Genomic DNA, 23,519 nt, shown 5'->3' with positions numbered 1-23,519 from the left:
TCCAATTGGAATGATTTCCTTCCTTTACATAGATGAGTAATAGTCCATATTTTATATATATATATATATATATACATATACATATACACACACACACACACACACACACATACATGAACATATGTATCACACTTTCTTTATCCATTCATCCATCGATAGACATTTACGTTGTTTTCTTGTCTTGGCTGTTGTGAATAATGCTGCAATGAACAATGGGAATTCAGCTATCTCTTCAAGATAATTCCTTGAATTATTCCTTAAATTCCTTTGGGAAAATACCCAGAAGTGAGAATTCTGGATCACATGGTAGCTCTATATTTAATTTTTGAGAAACTTCCATAGTGGCTGTAGCATTTTCATCCCCATGAGCAGTGTACAGGGTTCCCTTTTCTCCACATCTTTACCAACACTTGTCATTTTTTATTTTATTTAATATGGTCATCCTAGCAGGTGTGTAGGTACTATTGTACTATCTCATTGTGATTTTGATTTATATTTCCCTAATGATTAGTGATGTTGAGCACCTTTTCATGTATTTTTTATGTCTTCTTTGGAAAAGTATATATTTAGGTTCTTTGCCCATTTTAAAATTGCATTATTTGTTATATTGCTGTTGAACTCTAAGAATCCTTATATAGTTTGGATATTAACTCCTTAGCAGATACATGGTTTGCAAATATTTTCTCCTGTTCTTAGGTTGCCTTTTCATTTGGTTTATTGTTCCCTGAAAAGGTACTTTCTGTTTCACACAGCAGGTGTGGAAGTGGCATTCAAACTACAATATCTTTCTATAATTAAAAGTATGTATTGTCTTTTGACTGTCTCATATCTGTGTTATCCAGTCTAATTTTTAGTTGACTCCTACAGCCCCTACCTTTTTTACACTGAAACTCTATTTAAGCCTTGGCAGAGGTCTCAAAGTTTAGATGATGTTGAACCATTAAAGAGTGGCCCATTCTTTCCCCTGTCACCCTAGCTTTCAGCACAAAGCACACACAACAGAACAAGAGAGCTTTAAGAAGCCACCAGGAATCACAAGATTGAATGACAAGCTGGTAACATAAATGAAGAAGACAGGTTAGGAAACTGGAGAATAAAACCTCCCACTAAACTAGAGTGTTTACACAGATCTGCCAGCTAGTGCCGCATAGGATCACAGGCTTAACATTACCAAGTCTTTTGATTATTTTTAAGACAAGTCAGAAATCGATGTTTTTATGTGCTAGGTACCACTGCCAGATGTAGCACCAAAAAGTATAACAGACAGCTGAGTGCTGAGGATTTGCTCTAAGTACTAAGTCATAGGGAGTGCTAAGTCACTTCAGCTGTGTCTGACTCTTTGTGACCCCATGGACTATAGCCCATTGGGTTTCTGTGTCCGTGAGATTTCCCGAGCAAGAATACTGGAGTGAGTTCCCAGCGCTCCTCCAGGGGATCTTCCCAACCCAGAGATAAAACCTGCCTCTCTCATGTCTCCTGGCAGGCAGGTTCTTTACCACTTGCGCTACCTGGAAAGCCCAAGTCCTAGGGAGAGGGGATAGAAAACCATGGTTTCCCGTGCTATGGGCTTGGCTAATAACCACAGTTCTCCAAGGTCAGATGAGGCAAAAACTCAGACTGGTAGTACAGAGTATGAGATTAACTGAGAGTTGTGCTTAGTTGCTAAGTCGTATCTGACCCTTTGCGACCCCATGGGACTGCAGCCCTCCAGACTCCTGTGTCCATGGGGATTCTCCAGACAAGAATACTGGAGTGGGCTGCCATGCCCTCCTCCAGGGAATCTTCCCAACCCAGGGATCGAAGCCAGGTCTCCCACATTGCAGGCAGATTCTTTACCGTCTGAGCCACCAGGGAAGCTCCTAGTACAGCTCACAGTTTAGTAAGAAGTTAGAAAATAAACACAACAAGATATGAATAGTGATACTTGTGCACATGAATTTGGAAATTAAATTTCCTGTGGGAGTTTTTGAATGTCAATATTATGTATTCATTTTAAAATAATCATGCTGAAATCATAGTAATATTTGAATATTTATATCAAGCAGTTTACTTGGTCCTAGCCTTTTCCTCTCAAGTATTTCATCCATAGAGTATTTTCCTCTCTTCCTACTATTGGTACACTCTTATTCTTCATTTCCAATTATTAGTCACTTTGCTATATTTTGTGTGCCATGTTCAGCCACCGTAAATCATATTCTGAAAAAAAGTAGATTGTACAAGTGAGTAAATGAGGGGAGACTGGTGAAAGGAAGAGAAATAGAGAACAAAAAAATAAAACATGTCCTTTTACTTCTTGCAGTGGCCCTTTGAGAAGCAAAATAGATTTGATAAAAATCTGTCTTTTTCTCCCACTTACATTATGTGTGGTTTCCTGAATTGGTAAGGAGATATTAAAGGATTCTTCTTTCAGGGAAATACTTGTTCTCCCCTAAGAGAGTTCCTCTTAAATAAGTCAGTAGAGAGTAGACAGCCTTACTAGAGTAACTGGTGAAAAGTTCATACTAGGTAGAAAGGATTTAGAAAACTTCACAAAAATGGCCAGACAAACAAGTATCATGAGTCATTTAAATGCTCTGGTTAGAACTATTACGTAAAAAGAGAAATGTTGAGAAGTGTTGAAAAATTGTTTCATGAACCCAGAGGCATGATGACTGAAATAATACAGACAGACTTGGATGAAGAGCTCTGTTTTCTTCCCAGAACTATCTTGATATACTTGGAGATCTGAGATGGGTTCTAAATGAAAATGAGATTTCTTTATGGAAAAATTAAGAAAATTTCTTAATGGAGAAGGCTTACAGGACTGATTCAAAGCATGTGCCTATTTGTCAATGATGGTATAATTTTTCACAATTGTTTATTCAACTGTCCACTGAGACAGACAATAATGATGACAGAGAAAGGCATAACTAGGCAGTGAAAAGAGTGCATCAGTTCAGTTAAAAGGCAGGTTCAAGGCCCAAGACTGTCACCTAGAACTATCTGGGTGACTTTGGAAAGGTCATTTCACTTTTATAAGCCCCGTTTCTCAATCTTTAAAACAAGGATGATAACAATAACTAGAATTTTGGATGGCTACAATGATCAAATGATATAAAAAGGTATAAAAGTAATACAAAGAATGGTAGTGAACATATTTCCACAGTGTCAAATTAGTCAATGAAACGATCGTTTGTTTGGGGTCCTATCATGGTTATCATAAGAGAATATAAAAAGATTATATCAACCTTTTTATATTGTCTGTATCTTAATTCTATCCCTGTGAAACTATTAAGTTTTAATAAAAGTAGATTCAGCAGTAGTGGTTGTTCTCACCATGATAAAAAGCTGTTTTCTAATACCCTAAAATTAGTACAGGATTAATATCTGAAATGTTTCTGGTGTGGGAAGAGCAATTTCTTTTCTGTCAGCTGCACATAATAAATAAGTGTGTATAAATGTGTATTTGTTTATCAGATACAAGGTATGTGGTTTGATAAAATCTGTCTTTTCCTTCCGCTTACATTGTGTGGTTTACTGAATTGGTAAGGAGATATTGCAGGGAAATATTTGTTCTCCCCTTTGAGAGTTCCTCTTAAATAAGTCAGTAGAGAGTAGATAGCCTTACTTAAGTAATGGATGAAAAGTTCATACTAGGTAGACAAGATTTAGAAAAGTTTACAAAGATGGCCAAACAAATATGAATCATTTAAATTCCTTGGTTATAAATATTATGTATAAAGAGAAATGTACTGTACCACAACCTGAAGCATTGTTCTGTTGTCAAAAAAAGATGCTTAGCGTGGCCTGGCATAGTCTTATGAAGACTTAGAGCCTCTGTGATTGCGTGTGTTTAAATGTGTCAGGACAATGCATCACTCGGTAGATGTAGGTCTCTACTGAGAAGCAAACTATCCGGTCAATATCCCTCAAGTTATGTGTTTTACTACCACTATTTCTCCTGAGCCAAACTGTTTCAGTTTGAATTTATCATATATTTGGCAAGTCCAAATAACCAAGCTTTTATGCTTGAGCTCATTGACTTCCTACTCAACTTTCAAAATTACATCCATAACTCTCTCTTTTGGAATTCTCCAGGCAAGAATACTAGAGTGGGTAACCATTGCCTTCTCCAGGGGATCTTCCTGACCTGGGAATAAAACCTGGGTCTCCTGCACTGCAGGCAGATTCTTTACCACCTGAGCCACCAGAGAAGCCCAATTAAATAATACAGTTCGATTCAGTTGTGAAGATTCATTGATTACTTTACTTTGAAAACACTAATGTGAGATCAGAAAGACAGGAAAATTTCACACAATGCTGATTACATAAAATAAGATAGAGGGAGAGGAAAGCTCCCAACCTATTTATTCACCATTGGCTAATAACATTTTAATAATGGATTTGCTGAACTGAACCCAACCATCAGTTGCCAGATCAGCTCTCTTGTAAATGCACTGTCAAAGCCATCAGCTCTGCCAAGTCCTCCGTTATCTTTGGCTCCAGGTGAGATGTTCTTCTATTGGTATACTGGATGTAAGAAACTGGGAGTAGAAAGCAAATAAATCAGTTGGATAACTGCATCAAAATAAATCATGGTTTTCAAACATCTAATTAAATAGTTGGTAACCAAAATACAACTCAATATGTACTGTGTCAGTAGCAACTAACTCATTCTGTCCACAGAATTGCTATTACAAACCATAGCCATGGTGACTTTATTGAAGTCCAAGAAACATCCTCCTTGTACCCAAGTATGAGTAGAGAGTTACACTAAAAACTGATGAGTATAGGACATTTCCCAAACTCCAGTGGGCGGGGGGTGGGGGGAGAAGTTCCTAGCAATTCTATTTCTTAAGAGCTTGACAAAAATTCAACAGTCATGTGTCTGTGTGGATACACATACATATCTATACATATACACACATATACACGTACATATACATGTATGCCTTGAGTTAACACCATATATTCTTTATAATAGTCTTCTCAGGCAGCTCTAGTGATAAAGAACCTACCTGCCATTGCAGGAGGCATAAAAGACTCAAGTTCAATCCCTGGGTCAGGAAGATCCTCTGGAGGAGGGCATGGCAATCCACTCGAGTATTCTTACCTGGAAAATCCCATGGACAGAGAAGCCTGGTAGGCTACTGTCCATAGGGTCACAAATTGTTGGACATGACTGAAGCAGCTTAGCACAGCACATTCTTTACAATAACTTCTGGAGAGAAAGTAAAACCTCTTTTGATTATTAATTGTTCAAAATATTTGTGGATCATGGTAGAGGAATGAATGAGTTAAATAATTTTAAAGTAAAATAATTAGATCCTATGCTTCTTTTTCTAATTTTACCAATAGAATCGCTACAATGACAAGAAATGGAATATATGTTGTAAAAACTGCTGCAAAAGCAGTACATTTCAAAGGAGTATTCTCTCTGTACTAGTGCTGAAATGAAAATGACCTAAGTGAGGATTGGCATATTTCACAAGTTCACTGAGTTTGGATGAGTTATTTGGCACACAAATCCCCACTGTTATCCAAGACCCTGGTGTGTTTGGATCAAGATGGAACTTCTTAGAAAAGTCCCAGGCAAGTGTAACTTGCAGTGATGCCTCCCAGCTTATAGTCCATGTCCTGCAGTGAAGATGTACTTTCTTCCTTTCAATGCACCTCAAAGTTTAGTCCAGACTTGATTCCTAGATCCTAAGATGAAGTTAAAGAGGCAAGTCTAATGTATATTGTTTGGGCTAAATGACCCACTAATGACCTACTGTACCTCTCTGCCACTTGAAATCCCCAGAAAATAGTTCATAACCACAGTACTTCTCACTCTCGGACCCAGTGAAACATATGGACCTCACATTTGGCTTCAGGCTTTCAGATCTACCTCTAGCAAATCTATCATATTTAGTAAGTATTAAATATTCCGTTTTCCCCTTTTCTCATTTATAGTAAGCCAAGCAGCTATCTAGGTCTAGAGGACTTGCCCACATTTGCCAAATGAGACAGAGAAGTCCTAATTCCATGCAGTCAGTATATCCTGGCTCCATGAGATACTGGAAGCCAGAATGGAAGAAAAAAGTTCTAAGAATTAATGTTTTAGAAAACTAAGAACATATCTTAGTTTTCCTGCCTTTCCCCACCCTTGAATTTACATTTATTTTCCTTAAGGTATATTTTTGCATTGTTTCCTTCATTTTTAATGCCACATTTCTAGAACAGATAAGAGAGATTTTTTTGGAAAAGTCTGTCTTCATAAATAGTATCAACACCATAGCTAACATTAATTGAGGACTTACTGTATGCCAGGTACTATACAGGATTCTTTTTTTCAAGCTTTATTGAGATACAACTGACATACAATGTTGTGTAAGTTTAAGGTATACGAAACGATGATTCGATGTATGTATATATTGTGAAATGATTACTACAGTAAGGTTAGTTAACACATCCATCACCTCTGATAGTTATCATTTGTGTATGTGTGTGTGTGCGTGTATGTGGTGAGACTTTTTAAGATATACTCTCTTATCAACTTTCAAGTGTATATTATGGTGTTGTGAACTGTAGTCAATATGTGGGTTCATTACAGCCCAGAACTTACTCCTCTTTTAAGTTTATACCATTTGACCATCTTCACCCATTTCTCTAAACACCCACCCCAACCCCTGGCAACCCCCAATCTAATATCTGTTTCTGTTCTTTTTGTTTCCACATTCCACACATAAGTGAGATAATACAGTATTTGTCTTTTTCTATCATACTTAATTCCCTTAGCAAAATACCCTCATAGTTCCCTATGTTGTTGCAAATTACAAGATCTCATTTTTTATTGTTGAATAATATTCTATTATATATATAAAGCAACTTAGATTGCTTCCATGCTTAGTCACTCAGTTGTGTCTGATTTTTGCAACCCCATGGACTGTAGCTCGCCAGACTCCTCTTAGCATGGGATTTTCCAGGCAAGAACACTGGAGTGGGTTGCCATTTCCTTCTTCAGGGGATTTTCCCAACCCAGGGATCATACCCAGGTCCCCTGCATTGCCGGTGACAGGCAGATTCTTTACCGTCTTAGCAACCAGGGAAGCCCAGCTTGCTTCCATGTCTTGACTATTGTAAATAATGCTGCAATCAATGTGGGGGTGCAATATTTCTTCAACATGGTGATTTCATTTCCTTCCAGTGTATACCCAGAAGTGGGATTGCTAGGTCATATCGTAATACTATTTTTAAGTTTTTGAGGGACTCCATACTCTTCATAGTATCTGTGCCAGTCTATATCCCCACAAAGAGTACACACGGATTTCCTTTCTCCAACACTTGGTATATCCTATCTTTCTAATTCTAGCCATTCTAACAGGTGTGAGGTGATATCTCATTGTGGTTTTGTTTTGCATTTCCTAATGATTACAGACGTTAACCACCTTTTTGTGTAACTATTAGCCATCTGAATATCTTTGAAAAAATGTTTATTCAGCTGTTTTTAAAAGTTTTGGGTTTGGGGGTTTTTTTTATTATAGAGTTGTATGAGTTATTTCTATATTTTGGATATTAACACCTTATCAGATATATGATGTATAAAGATCTTCCGTTCTGTAGACTGTCTTTCACTTAGTTGTATCTTTTGCCATGCAATAGCTTTTTAGCTTGATGTAGTCCCATTTGTATATATTTGCTTTCTTTGAGTGTGCTTTAGAGAGCTTCCCAGATGGCGCTAGTAGTAAAGAACCTGCTTGCCAATGCAGGAGACATAAGGGATGTGAGTTTGATCCCTGGGCTGTGAAGATCCCCTGGAGAAGGAAATGGCCACCCACTCCAGTATTCTTGCCTGGAGAATCCCATGGACAGAGGAGACTTGCAGGCTATAGTCCATAGGGTCGCACAGAGTCAGACATGACTGAAGCAAATTAACACATATGTTAGAGCCATATCCATTAACTCATTAACAAAACTAATATCAAGGAGGCTTTTCCTTTGGTTTTTTTCAAAGGTTTTATGGTTTCAGGAATTACATTCAAGTCTTTAATCCATTTTGAGTTCATTTTTATAAGTGGTATAAGACAGTGACTATCTTTCTTTAGCATATAATATAGTTTCATTCTTTAGCATATATTTATCCAGTTTTCCCAACACCATTTATTGAAGAGACTCATCTTTTCTCCACTCAGTATTCTTGGCTTCTTTTTATGGCTAAGTATCATTAGATTTTCAGTTCATTTCAGTTCAGTTCAGTCTCTCAGTCATGTCTGACTCTTTGCGACCCCATGGACTGCAGCACGCCAGGCCTCCCTTTCCATCACCAACTCCCAGAGTTTACCCAAACTCATGTCCATTGAGTAGGTGATGCATCCAACCATCTCATCCTCTGTCATCCCCTTCTCCTCCTGCCTTCAATCTTTTCCAGCATCAGAGTCTTATCAAATGAGTCAGTTCTTCATATCAGGTGGCCAAAATATTGGAGTTTCAGCTTCAGCATCAGTCCTTCCAATGAATATTCAGGACTGATTTCCTTTAGGGTGGACTGATTGGATCTCCTTGCAGTCCAAGGGACTCTCAAGAATCTTCTCCAACACCACAATTCAAAAGCATCAATTCTTCTTTATAGTCCAACTCTCACATCCATACATGACTACTGGAAAAACCATAGCTTTGACTAGACAAACCTTTGTTGGTAAAGTAATGTCTCTGCTTTTTAATATGCTGTCTAGGTTGGTCATAACTCCATAGTGGCTGTGTTAATTTACGTTCTTACAAACAGTGTAGGAGTGTTCCCTTTTCTCCACATCCTCTCTAGCCTATATTGTTTGTAGACATTTTAATGATGATTGTTCTGACTGGTATCAGGTGATAACTCATTGTAGTTTTGCATTTCTCTAATAATGAGTTATGTTGAGCATCTTTTCACATGTTTGTTGGTCATCTGTATGTCTTCTTTGAAAAAACGTTTAGAGAAATGCAAATCAAAACCACAATGAGGTACCACTTCAAACCAGTCAGAATGGCTGCGATCCAAAAATCTGCAAGCAATAATTGCTGGAGAGGGTGTGGAGAAAAGGGAACCCTCCTACACTGTTGGTGGGAATGCAAACTAGTACAGCCACTATGGAGAACAGTGTGGAGATTCCTTAAAAAATTGCAAATAGAACTACCTTATGACCCAGCAATCCCACTGCTGGGCATATACCCCGAGGAAACCAGAATTGAAAGAGACACATGTACCCCAATGTTCATCGCAGCACTGTTTATAATAGCCAGGACATGGAAACAACCTAGATGTCCATCAGCAGATGAATGGATAAGAAAGCTGTGGCACATATACACAATGGAGTATTACTCAGCCGTTAAAAAGAATTCATTTGAATCAGTTCTGATGAGATGGATGAAACTGGAGCCGATTATACAGAGTGAAGTAAGCCAGAAAGAAAAATACCAATACAGTATACTAACACATATATATGGAATTTAGGAAGATGGCAATGACGACCCTGTATGCAAGACAGGGAAAGAGACACAGATGTGTATAGCGGACTTTTAGACTCAGAGGGAGAGGGAGAGGGTGGGATGATTTGGGAGAATGACATTCTAACATGTATACTATCATGTGAATTGAATCGCCAGTCTATGTCTGACGCAGGATGCAGCATGCTTGGGGCTGGTGCATGGGGATGACCCAGAAAGATGTTATGGGGAGGGAGGTGCATGGGGATGACCCAGAAAGATGTTATGGGGAGGGAGGTGGGAGGGGGGTTCATGTTTGGGAATGCATGTAAGAATTAAAGATTTTAAAATTAAAAAAAAAAAAAAAAGAATTAAAGATTTTAAAATTTAAAAACTAAAAAAATAAATAAATAAATAAATAAAAAGAAAAAACGTTTAAGTCTTTGCCCATTTTTTTGATCGGATTGTTTTTCTGATACTGAACTTCATGAACTGCTTGTATATTTTAGAGATTAATCCTTTGTCAGCTGCTTTGTTTGTAATTATTTTCTCCCATTCTGAGGATTGCCTTTTCACCTTGTTTACAATTTCCTTTGCTGTGAAAACGTTTTTAAACTTAATTAGGTCCCATTTGTTTATTTTTGTTTTTATTTCCATTACTCTAGGAGAGGGGTCAGAGAGGATCTTGCTGTGATTTATGTCAGAGTGTTCTGCCTATGTTTTCCTCTAAGAGTTTCAGAGTTTCTAGCCTTACAAAAATTTATTTTTCATCCTTCACCATATAGTGACTACTCTTTACCCATTTGCCCTCCCCTCGCCTCTAGTAAGCACTGTTCTATTCTATTCTATTTGTTATAGTTTAATTTAGTTTGTTTTGGGGCTTTTTTTGTTTATTAGCTTTTTATATCCCGCATATGAGTAAAATCAAACTATTTGTCTTTCACCATCTGACTTATTTCATTTAACATAGTACCCTCAAGATTCATCCATATTGCCACAAATAGCAAAAGTTTTATCCTTTTTATGACTGAGTAATATTCCATTACATTTATATACCATATCTTTTTTACTCATTCATCTATCCATTGAAGGGCACCTAGGCTATTTTCATATCTAGGTTATTGTAAATAAATCTACAAAGACTATAAGGATGATATATCTTTATGGGATTGTATTCTAATATTCTATGGATAAATACACAGAAGAGGGATAGATCAAATGATATTTATATTTTTAATTTTTTGAGAAATCTCCATTCTGTCTTCCATAGTGGCTGCACCAATTTACATTCCCATCAACAATTCTCCACATCCTCACCAACACTTGTTAATTCTTGTCTTTTTGATAATAGCCATTCTGACAGGTATGAGGTGATATCTCACTGTGGTTTTAATTTTCATTTCCCTGATAAGTAGTGATGAAAATCTTTTCATGTGCCTGTGGCCATCTGTATGTCCACACTGGAAAACATGTCTATTCAGCTCTTCTACCCATTTTTTAGTCAGGTTGCTTTGCTATTGCTGTGTTATATGAGTTCTTAATATATTCTGGATGTTAGCTCTTTATCAGACATATCATTTGCAAATATTTTCTCCCATTAGTAAACTGTATTTTTGTTTTATTGCTGGTTTCCTTTGCTGTGCAGATGTTTTTTAGTTGGATACAATTTCATTTGTTTATATTTGCTTTTGTTTACTTGCCTGAAGAGAGATATCTAGAAAGATATTTCTAACATTAATGTCGAAGAATGTATACTTACGTTTTCCTCTAGGGATTTTTTTATTTCAAGTCTTAAATCTTTAACCATTTTTTAGTTAATTGTTATGTGTGGTCTAATTTTATTTTTTGCATATGTTTGTTCCATTTTCCCAACACTGATTATTGATGAGATTACTCTTTCTCCATTGTACATTGTTTGCCTTTATTTTAAATCGTCATATAAGCATGGGTTTGTGTCTGGATTCTCAGTTACGTCCTATTGATCTATGTATGTAGTTTTCTGCCAATACCACATCGTTTTCATTATTATGGCTTTGTATTATAATTTAAAATCAGGAAGTATGATACCATCAAAATTTCAAATGACCTATCCTAAGTTCATTGATTTTCCTCTGCTTGTTTGAATCTGCTGTTTACCTCTCAGTTGAATTTTTCAGTATAGTCATTGTTTTCTTCAGCTGTAGTATTTCTATTTGATTTTTTTATTAATGGATTCTATTTCTTTGTTGAACCTGTTTTGTTCATGTATTATTCTCTTAATTTGGTTTAGTTGCTCGTCTGTGTATTCTTACTGAACTTCTTTAAGAGGACTATTCTGAATTCAGACATCTCATAGATCTCCATTTCTTTAGGATCAGTTATTGGGCCTTTATTAGTTTCCTTTGATGGTATTATGCTTACTTGATTCTTTGTGATCCTTGTATCCTTGCAATGACCTATGCATTTTAGCAATTTCTTCTTCCTGATTTTACAGGTTTGCTACAGCAGGGAAAGACTTTGCCTTCACTGGTCAACTCAGATAAGCGTATTGGATGGATCAGCTGGTGGCATCCAAAAGTAGGTGTAGTTTTATATAAGGGTCTCTGGTTGGGGGAGGCCACTGCCTGTGTTCTGAGGATGAGGGTGTAATCTAATGCTATTGTCTGGGTGCCGTGCTTGATTGGGCCTGATGGTTGGGCTCCATGTTCCAGCGGGGCCACTGGATGGACTCTCTGATTTGGTAGGGCTGCTGGTTGTGTTCTATAGTCAGTTCTGTAGGGCCACTTGTGGATTCCAAATTCGCCTCTTATTGGGTGAGATGGCAGACTGTGTTTCCTGGCAGGGCAGTGCCATGGGCTAGAATTGGATAAGGATACAGGTTGGACTCCACATTTGCTCTTGATTAGGTGGAGTCTTAGGTTCTGCTGCCAAACTGAATGGTACCACTGGCTGGACTCTGTTCATGCAGGGCCAGGCATGGTCAGGGCTTTGTCATCAGACAGAGCCTCAGACTGTGCTCTCTGATCAAACAGGGTAACAGACTGTGACCCAAACTTGGGTGGGGCCACAGCCTTTGCTTTGAGATCAGATAGGCCACTGGTTTTGCTCTGTTGTAAGGCAAGATCACTGACTAGGCGCTCTGTTCAGATGGGGCCTCCAGCTGTATCCCACAGTTAGGTGGGGCTACAGACTGTGCTCTGCAGTTGGGCAGGGTCAGTCAAGGCTCCCTGGTTGGATGGAGCCATGACTGGAGGCTGGGGGAATCACTGGCTAGGCTCCTTGCCTGGGCAAGGCCATAGGCTATGTTCAGCAATCAAATAGGGCCATTGGTTGAGCTCCACTGCTGGGGACCACTGTAGCCTGGACTCCATAACTAAACAATACCATAGGCTGGACTTTCAGGCTCCTGTTGTCACTGTTTAGGTTCCCTAGTTATGCAGGGATAGAATGTAAGCTCAACCATTAGATATGGCTGGCTCTTGACTGGGGACTCAATCAAGGAGAATTGTCAACCAAGCTCTCTGACCTGATGGGCATACCAGCTCAGCTCAACACTGGGGCAGAGCTGGAATCTCTGCTTAGGCACAACGGCAAGCAGGAATGCTGACCAAAATATGAGTCCTGATTGCTATAAGCCCCACCCCCCTTTTCCATCTCTAGCTGGTCCCCAGTGGTTGAGTCTTGCATATTCCCCCTCTGATCATGATACCAGAAAAGCTTTATCAAGTCCAAGCTCTTTTTCAACTTGTCAAGAAGAATCTGGGCAAGGAATACAAAGAGAGAGACATACACACACACACACACACACACACACACACACACACACACACACACACACACACACACACACACACACACACACACACACACACACACACACACACACACACATACAAGCTGAGGAGCAAAGAGAAGAATAAGGTAGTTTATTTAGGGAAGACATGAAAGGACACAAAGAATGTGGGTGTCCTTCCTACTAAGGGGCATGCAGCAGAGCTTTTTGATTCTTCTTTTATCTTTAGTCCTTTGAATGGGTGGGGTCTTTTGATTAGGGGTAAAATATTCATTGAGGGGGTGGAATATTCACTGAGGGGATGGCGGAGGGTGGCCTGGATTGTACCAAGTTGCCTCAATTCCCAGTCCTATGCATTTGTCTCCTGAAGCCGACAGCATAGTAAGAGCTGTTTTCCCTTCAATTTCTCCTTACTAGTCAAGCCCCACACAGCAAAGGTTGTACAGTGTCATCAGCAACCTTTGCACTTTTGTTGAGTCTCCTCCAGTTTTCACGGTTAGAGTTTCTTGTTCAGAAGTTACAGAGTTTCTCTTTTTGATGCCCTTCTTCATGTGTCGTGGCCTCATTAAGTGCCAAACAAGGAGGTGGCTTTGCCTTCTGCCTATGCACAAGGAGGCTGTCCTTGGGCCCGGCCCTGTATTTCCTGCCTCAACTGCTATGAAGCAAAACCTGAACAGGCCTCCCAGGAAGTGTCCCACAAGGACCAGTAAGCTAAGTGTCCACCCTGGGCTCTCTTTTCCCACTGGAGAAGCCATAAACCCAGAGAGATCCCCTGGATGAGGCACTGTGCTGGCCTGAGGGAGGGCAATGCACTCAAAGTGAGACCACCCCCCCCTTACCTTTTTACTGCAGTCCTTCTAGGTCCCCGTGTCCCAGGGTGGCATTTCACCCTTACCCCTCAGTTCTGGGATTTTTGCAGTGGTGGCTTGTCTGGATAGTTGCTAGTGTAATCTCCTTGTGAGGGGGACTAAAATCAGGAGTAACCTATGTCACCATCTTAATGATGTCACCTCCTTAAATATTCTTTTAAATACATACGTCATTTAATAATGACAACAACCCTGTGAGAATATGTTCTACTGCTATCCCTATTTTAAGGAATAAAAATGGAGGCTTGGAGAAAAGAAAGAACCTATAAATGGTCACACCACTAGTTAGCAAAATAGAGTAATTTAAGCCAGGTCCATCTGACACCTGTTAAGGTTCCTGACACAACTATGGAGAAGGCAATGGCAACCCACTCCAGTGTTCTTGCCTGGGAAACCCCATGGATGGAGAAGCCTGGCAGGCTACAGTCCATGGGGTCGCGAAGAGTCAGACACAACTGAGTGACTTCACTTTCATTTTTCACTTTCATGCACTAGAGAAGGAAATGGCAACCCACTCCAGTATTCTTGCCTGGGGAATTCCAGGGACAGGAGCCTGATGGGCTGCCGTCTATGGGGTCACACAGAGTCAGACACGACTGACGTGACTTAGCAGCAGCAGCAGAAACACAACTATCTGTGATCTTACTGCTCTAATTAGCAATAGAAGGCATTAAGGATGTGCCATAAAGGACAAATTGTATATCTGTCAGGTTGGTTTATTTCTCTCCCTCGGTTCTTGTCTGATAACAATAAAAATTTCAAACTACAGGGGGACTTCCCTGGTGGTCCAGGGGTTAAGAATTCACCTCTCAATGCAGGACTTGCAGGTTCAATCCCTGGTCGGGGAGCTAAGACCCCACATACCTTGTGGCCAAAGAGCCAAGACAGAAAACAGAAACAATATGATAACAAACTCCATAAAGACTTTCAAAATGGTCCACATCAAAAAAATCTTAAAAAAAAATTTAGAACTGCAGACTAAACAACAGGCAGGTTACAGCTCAGTTATAGCTCAAGCAGACAGGTCTTTTATTAAACAGACACTCCTAAGACATGGGAGCAGACTGACCACAAAAGAGTCATTATAATGATCCCTCTTGGTTCCCCCCTCTTATACTTCCCGTCACCTCCTTTTGGTTGTACCCTGGGCAAAATAGACAACAATCAAGAAAGGGAATGCAAATGGGTATACGCTAAAGACTGATTGACAGTTGCAGGTTATATAACAACAGGCTCTATTGTGCATGTATTCCCATAATTCAATCTGTTATAATCAGATGTATATATGTATAGAATATTTATGAACCCTTAATGGGCTCCTGGCTGCCTATGGTTACTTGAGGAAACCCCTGTGGTTAGTCTGTATCCACTGTGTGCCCAGGGCATATGTGCAGGAGTTTAAAAGTCTCTGTGGTTATTTTTCTAGCCTATCTGTGAGCTCTCCTAGGCATGTCTGAGGTAGGGTTTAGAGATCAGCTTGCATCCTTTTGGCTAGGCCACCCCTCATTTGTCATGCCTAACTTCCTACCTAATGTATCTAAATGTTAATATTTATTGATTGCTAATTTAGGTAGTATTAGAAACTAATATTATAAGAAAGAGTAAAAGAAAAAGCAGAAAGAGTAAAATACATTAACATCTAAGCAAGGACCATTATGCATCTTTAGTTGAGAGGAAAGATGTCTTATGATTATCAACCATAAATGATAATATCATATACACTCAAGTTAATATCAAAACCACAGCAGCCTGCATTAAACAGGGAAGCCATCCATGTTTCTTGATTATGCTTAGCCCTCAGGAACACACTGCACTTCTTTCTCTGGCTCTTTTTTTTTTTTTTTTTGGTTCTTTTTTCATTTTTTGAGGACCTTTTAACTTCTTTGAGTGAAAAATGAATTATCTAAACAGAAATTCTAGCATCATCTACATATTCACTAATTTATTCATAAATACATTATGCAAAACACTGAGGATAAAATATTATTAAAATGAGACCCTGACTACACAGAATTTGCAATGGGAGCTAGAAGAATAAAAGAAGCATTTGCCATGTGTGTGATAAGTGTGCAAAATACAGCCAAGGCAAGGAAATAAACTGATATTCTGTAGTGCATTATAGAACATAGCAGTAAGCTCTGGGAACCAGTCTGATGTTTCCTGTCCAGTTCTAACTGTTGCTTCTTGACCTGCATACAGGTTTCTCAGGAGATAGTTAAAGTGGTCTGGCATTCCTCTCTCTTTAAGAACTTTCCAGTTTCTTGTGATCCACACATTAATTTCTGACAATAATTAACATTAATAGAGCTTTAACTACCTGTCCAGCAGAATGCTAGTTCCCTAAACTCATTGATCTATTGTTACCAATGTCATGAAATAGGTGACATGTCATTTTCATTTCAAGATTAAGATACCGAGACTTAGACCAGGTAAGTAACTTGTTCAGGTCACACAGTCAGGAAATGGCAGAACAATTCAAGCCCAGGCATTCTGACTGCAAATTCCATTCTTTTAAGTATCACAACATACTGAGTTTATGAGTATTTATTAAACTAGAAGAAAGAGCACAATCATGCTACCAGCAGTATTTTTCACAGAACTAGAACAAATAATTTCAAGATTTGTATGGAAATACAAAAAACCTCGAATAGCCAAAGCAATCTTGAGAAAAAAGAAAGGAACTGGAGGAATCAACTTGCCTGACTTCAGACTCTACTACAAAGCCACAGTCATTAAGACAGTATGGTACTGGCACAAAGTCAGAAATACAGATCAATGGAACAAAATAGAAAGCCCAGAGATAAATCCACACACCTATGGACACCTTATCTTCGACAAAGGAGGCAAGAATATACAATGGAGTAAAGACAATCTCTTTAACAAGTGGTGCTGGGAAAACTGGTCAACCACTTGTAAAAGAATGAAACTAGATCACTTTCTAACACTACACACAAAAATAAACTCAAAATGGATTAAAGATCTAAACGTAAGACCAGAAACTATAAAACTCCTAGAGGAGAACATAGGCAAAACACTCTCCGACAAAAATCACAGCAGGGTCCTCTATGATCCACCTCCCAGAATTCTGGAAATAAAAGCAAAAATAAACAAATGGGATCTAATTAAAATTAAAAGCTTCTGCACAACAAAGGAAACTATAAGCAAGGTGAAAAGACAGCCTTCTGAATGGGAAAAAACAATAGCAAATGAAACAACTGACAAACAACTAATCTCAAAAATATACAAGCAACTTATGCAGCTCAACTCCAGAAAAATAAACGACCCAATCAAAAAATGGGCCAAAGAACTAAACAGACATTTCATCAAAGAAGACATATGGATGGCTAACAAACACATGAAAAGATACTCAACATCACTCATTATCAGAGAAATGCAAATCAAGACCACAATGAGGTACCATTTCACACCAGTCAGAATGGCTGCGATCCAAGTCTGCAAGCAGTAAATGCTGGAGAGGATCTGGAGAAAAGGGAACCCTCTTACACTGTTGGTGGGAATGCAAACTAGTACAGCCACTATGCAAAACTGTGGAGAGTCCTTAAAAAATTGCAAATATAGCTGCCTTATGACCCAGCAATCCCACTGCTGGGCATATACCCCGAGGAAACCAGAATTGAAAGAGACACATGTACCCCAATGTTCATTGCAGCACTGTTTATAATAGCCAGGACATGGAAGCAACCTAGATGTCCATCAGCAGATGAATGGATATGAAAGCTGTGGTACATATACACAATGGAATATTACTCAGCCATTAAAAAGAATACATTTGAATCAGTTCTAATGAGGTGGATGAAACTGGAGCCGATTATACAGAGTGAAGTAAGCCAGAAAGAAAAACACCAATACAGTATACTGACACATATATACGGACTTTAGAAAGATGGTAATGATGACCCTGTATGCGAGACAGCAAAAGAGACACAGATGTATAGAACGGACTTTTGGACTTTGAGGGAGAGGGAGAGGGTGGGATGATTTGGGAGAATGGCATTGAAACATGTATGCTATCATGTAAGAAATGAAGTGCCAGTCTATGTTCGATACAGGATATAGGATGCCTGGGGCTGGTGCATGGGGATGATCCAGAGAGATGATGTGGGGTGGGAGGTGGGAGGGGGATTCAGGATTGGGAACTTGTATACACCCATGGTGGATTCATGTCAATGTATGGCAAAACCAATACAGTATTGTAAACTAAAATAAAGTAAAAATAAAAAAATTTTTTTTAACTTTTTATTTTTTAAATTTTAATATCTTTAATTCTTACATGCGTTCCCAAACATGAACCCCCTCCCACCTCCCTCCCCATAAAAGACAGCCTTCTGAATGGGAGAAAATAATAGCAAATGAAGCAACTGACAAACAACTAATCTCAAAAATATACAAGCAACTTATGCAGCTCAATTCCAGAAAAATAAACGACCCAATCAAAAAATGGGCCAAAGAACTAAATAGACATTTCTCCAAAGAAGACATATGGATGGCTAACAAACACATGAGAAGATGCTCAACATCACTCATTATTAGAGAAATGCAAATCAAAACCACAATGAGGTACCACTTCACACCAGTCAGAATGGCTGCGATCCAAAACTCTGCAAGCAAAAAAATTTTTTTAAAACGCATGGAGTACTTACTTGTAGTCACAGCATGCAGGAGAACAGCTGGTTGTGATGAAAAGTGGATCATCTCAAACCAAAGTTCTGTTAAGAGTTGGCCCTGCCCAGCGGCACAGTCCCAGAGATATTACTCTGTTCTGTGAGATCATCTTTCTCAGGATGAAAGAGAGGCCACCATATGCACATGTTGTAGAGAGAGAGATCTTGAAACCATACTCACAAAGGAGAAACTTTGCGAAGACGGAAGAAAAATTAAGCCAGATAGTATTTTTGGATGTATACCTATTAAAGGGATATTCATTCATCTAAATTATTTTTTTTCATTTTGCAACCATGCCTCATAACACATTTTAATACGTAAGTCATTGATGCCCTGTCCATCCACAGACAGAATCTGGAATACAGTGTGAAAATAAGTAAATGAAACAAAACCCCAGTGACTCTTCAGGAACAAGAGAGGAAATGTGGGGAGGAGTGGATGTGCCTCTGGAAAACCTATTGGATTGCTGCTTACAGATAATTTGCTAACATATTCACGGAGGCCAAATATCACGGAAGTATTTCTAGTCAGGTGGGCTCTGCCACTTTTATCCAAAGGGATCCTGGCCTCCAAAAGTTTGATGTTGCAGTTGAGAACCACTTAAAAATACAAGACAAATAGTATCAATATGAAGAAGCTTGATCCTGGAACAAAAGATCGTTCCCAGTACACCTCAGTTTAGTCTGAGAAACACCTGGAAAATCTAATGAAAATTCCCTTCACCTCCACCCCTATCCTGCCCCTTTTTTCCCCTTTCACCACTTGATAAACAAAATACAACCTCCATGACACTAACTTTCTTTTCTAGGCTCCCCTGATAGAGATCGACCTCCCATGTTTAAATCCCCATTGTTTTGTTCCTTTTTATAGTTTGTTTGAAACAAATGATAGCAAGTTATATAATCAGTTTCCACCACCAAACATAACAAACAAAAGATTGGATTTTTATCCAGCACTTTTCAAGCTTTCTTTTTTCTCTTCTCCTTATTGTGCATTCATGTTTTGTATTATTGAAAGAACAATTATTCAAAAGAAGAAAAGCTTATTTTATTTAATAGTATGCTAAGGAGCCAATTTCTAGTTTCTGCCTCCAGAATAATGAGCAGATCTGAACTGTGGCCTAAATATAATCCGACCAAAACAAAGCCACAGGGGTGAGCAACTTATTAGAAAAAAAAATGTTATTGCCCAGAATGAATGTTTGTTTGGAGAATAACAACACAGACACACACACACACACACACATACACACACAGAATTAGAGATAAAAAGACAGAAATTTTTTAAACTGGTACAGGTGGATAATCATTTTTAGTTAAGAAAAATACCTCAAATAAGGCATGAACTTTACCGGGTAAGGCTGACATAGTCAACAAGTAGATTTTCTTATTACTTATTTACCTTTGGCTGCTCTGAATCTTCATTATTGTATGCAGGCTTTCTCTAGTTGCAGCAAGCAGAGGTGACTCTCTCCTTGTGGTGTGTGGGCTGCTTCAGCTGCCACTCAATCCATCAGCTTGTTGCAGAAGAGACCCCCAGCAGCATCAGCTGAACTGGCCCAGACAAGAATCAACCAACTGACCCACAGAATGGAGAACTAAACAAATAATGGTTGTTTTAAGGCACTAGTTTTTAAGGTAATTTGCTCTGAGGCTAAAAAGAATAAATGGAGATTCCATGCAATGCTTTAAAAATTGCACATAATAATATCAATCAACATGGAAGCAACACTTCATAAAGGAGAAATTGTAAAAGATACAAAGATAAACAGAAACACTTACAAATAGGAGATTTTAATTTCCCTTCTCTATCCATGAAAGCCAAGTAGGGGAAAAAAGGGCATAAAATATCACCTAAGTAACATAATTACAAACAAAGCTAGTGGAGGTGATGGAATTCCAGTTGAGCTGTTTCAAATCCTGAAAGATGCTGTGAAAGTGCTGCACTCAATATGCCAACAAATTTGGAAAACTCAGCAGTGGCCACAGGACTGGAAAAGGTCAGTTTTCATTCCAATCCCTAAGAAAGGCAATGCCAAAGAATGCTCAAACTACCGCACAATTGCACTCATCTCACATGCTAGTAAAGTAATGCTCAAAATTCTCCAAGCCAGGCTTCAGCAATACGTGAACCGTGAACTTCCTGATGTTCAAGCTGGTTTTAGAAAAGGCAGAGGAACCAGAGATCAAATTGCCAACATCCGCTGGATCATTGAAAAAGCAAGAGAGTTCCAGAAAAACATCTATTTCTGCTTTATTGACTATGACAAAGCCTTTGACTGTGTGGATCACAATCAACTGTGGAAAATTCTGAGAGAGATGGGAATACCAGACCACCTGACCTGCCTCTTGAGAAATCTGTATGCAGGCCAGAAAGCAACAGTTAGAACTGGATATGGAACAACAGACTGGTTCCAAATAGGAAAAGGAGTACGTCAAGGCTGTATACTGTCACCCTGCTTATTTAACTTCTATGCAGAGTGCATCATGAGAAACGCTGGACTGGAAGAAACACAAGCTGGAATCAAGATTGCCAGGAGAAATATCAATCACCTCAGATATGCAGATGACACCACCCTTATGGCAGAAAGTGAAGAGGAACTCAAAAGCCTCTTGATGAAAGTGAAAGAGGAGAGTGAAAAAGTTGGCTTAAAGCTCAACATTCAGAAAACAAAGATCATGGCATTCGGTCCCATCACTTCATGGGAAATAGATGGGGAAACAGTGGAAACAGTGTCAGACTTTATTTTTTTTTTTGGCTCCAAAATCACTGCAGATGGTGATTGCAGCCATGAAATTAAAAGACGCTTACTCCTTGGAAGAAGTTATGAGCAACCTAGACAGTATATTCAAAAGCAGAGACATTACTTTGCCAACTAAGGTCCGTCTAGTCAAGGCTATGGTTTTTCCAGTAGTCATGTATGGATGTGAGAGTTGGACTGTGAAGAAGGCTGAGTGCCGAAGAATTGATGCTTTTGAACTGTGGTGTTGGAGAAGATTCTTGAGAGTCCCTTGGACTGCAAGGAGATCCAACCAGTCCATTTTGAAGGAGATTGACCCTGAGATTTCTTTGGAAGGAATGATGCTAAAGCTGAAACTCCAGTACTTAGGCCACATCATGTGAAGAGTTGACTTATTAGAAAAGACTCTGATGCTGGGAGGGATTGGGGGCAAGAGAAGAAGGGGACGACAGAGGATGAGGTGGCTGGATGGCATCACTGACTCGAAGGACGTGAGTCTGAGTGAACTCTGGGAGATGGTGATGGACAGGGAGGCCTGGCGTGCTGCGATTCATGGGGTCGCAAAGAGTCAGACACGACTGAGTGACTGAACTGAACATAATTATAAGGTAGACTTGATTAATATATACTGAATTCTTCACCTTAAAAACAGAGAATACACCAGGACTTTCCTAGAGGTTCAGTGATTAATATTCCGCACTGCCAATGTAGGGAGCAGAGTTTTGATCCCTGGTTAGGGAACTAAGATCCCCCATACCCTGTGGTACAGCCAAAAGACTTTTTTAAAAAATAGAGAATACACCTTGTTTCAAATGCAAAGAAGAAAATTAAATACAAAGTAAAATAATGGAAGGCTTTTCTACCTTAAAAATGTAAAATTCAGAATTTCTAGAAAGCAATGAAAATAAAAACACTATAAATCAAGTCTATGAAATGCATCTAAAACATTTTTTAGAGGAAATTTTCGTGATTAGGAATTTATGCCAGTGAAAAATAAATTGAAAATCTCACTCAAACGTTCAGGAAAAGGATATCAGAATAAACCAAAAAAGCAGAAGGAAAAAAATTAATAAAAATAAAAGGATTTACTCTGAGCTAGGAAACAAAAATGATTTAAAAATAATCTTAAAATATCAATAAATAAACTACTAGCAAAGATAATCAGGAAAAAGATGAACTGAAAATATTGTTAAATGAAATTATAAGGAGTAAAACTATAAAATCATTGAAAACAGAAGAAATTAAAAGAATTTTAATAAACTACTCAACACTAGGCAAATAAATTTTAAAACTTGAATGAAATGAATAATTTTCTAGGAAAGCATAATTTCTTCACAATTGGAGAAAAATCCTAAACGGATAATATCTATAGAACAAATAAAGATGAGAGCTAAAAGCTATCTGCAACCCCCTCAAATAAAGCTCAAAAGGGTTCCCAGGAGAATTCTAACAAATCATCAAGACCAAATAATCTAAATGACACAAACTGTTTCAGAGGATTAAAAAGGAAGAATATTCCAAGGATTTTTTAAATGAAACAAATATAACATTGATACCTAAACCTACTTCCCAGGTGGTGTAGTGGTAAAGAATCTGCCTGCCGATGCAGGAGGAACAGGTTTGATCCCTGGGGCAGGAAGATCTCTTGGAGGAGGACATGGCAACCCACTCCAATATTCTTGCCTGGAAAATCCCATGGACAGAGGACCCTGGCAGGCTCAGTTCATCAGGTCACAAAAAGTTGGACATGACTGAGCAAACATATACAGCAAAATCTGGAAGATACTACAAAAAAGAAAAGAAAAAGGATTAAACTTCCTTATGAATATAATAAAATTACCTATGTAATATATTAATAGCATATGAAAAGCAGTACACTTAAAAGAGTGATAAGGCAGGATGTTAATTCCAGTAATGTAAGAATGGTTCAGAATTAGAGAAATCTGTTAATATAATTCACCTAGTAATATAATTTATCATATTAATGTATCTGGGGAGAAATTCTTTAGAATCATCTCCTGGAATACTAAAA

At 38.6% G+C, this 23,519-nt stretch overlaps 1 long non-coding RNA gene across 1 annotated transcript in view; it reads left to right on the top strand.

Annotated features, from left to right (window-relative positions):
- Nucleotides 1-23,519, top strand: part of LOC132657221 (uncharacterized) — a 280,099-nt gene that overhangs the window by 227,443 nt on the left and 29,137 nt on the right. Inside the window, exon 3 of the long non-coding RNA XR_009595070.1 lies at nt 11,897-11,979. This is a non-coding gene — a long non-coding RNA (uncharacterized LOC132657221). The remainder of the gene's footprint in view (nt 1-11,896; nt 11,980-23,519) is intronic.

Source organism: Ovis aries, chromosome 9, assembly GCF_016772045.2.
Source record: "Ovis aries strain OAR_USU_Benz2616 breed Rambouillet chromosome 9, ARS-UI_Ramb_v3.0, whole genome shotgun sequence".
NCBI lineage: Eukaryota > Metazoa > Chordata > Mammalia > Artiodactyla > Bovidae > Ovis > Ovis aries.
This window is presented reverse-complemented; position numbering and strand designations above follow the sequence as displayed.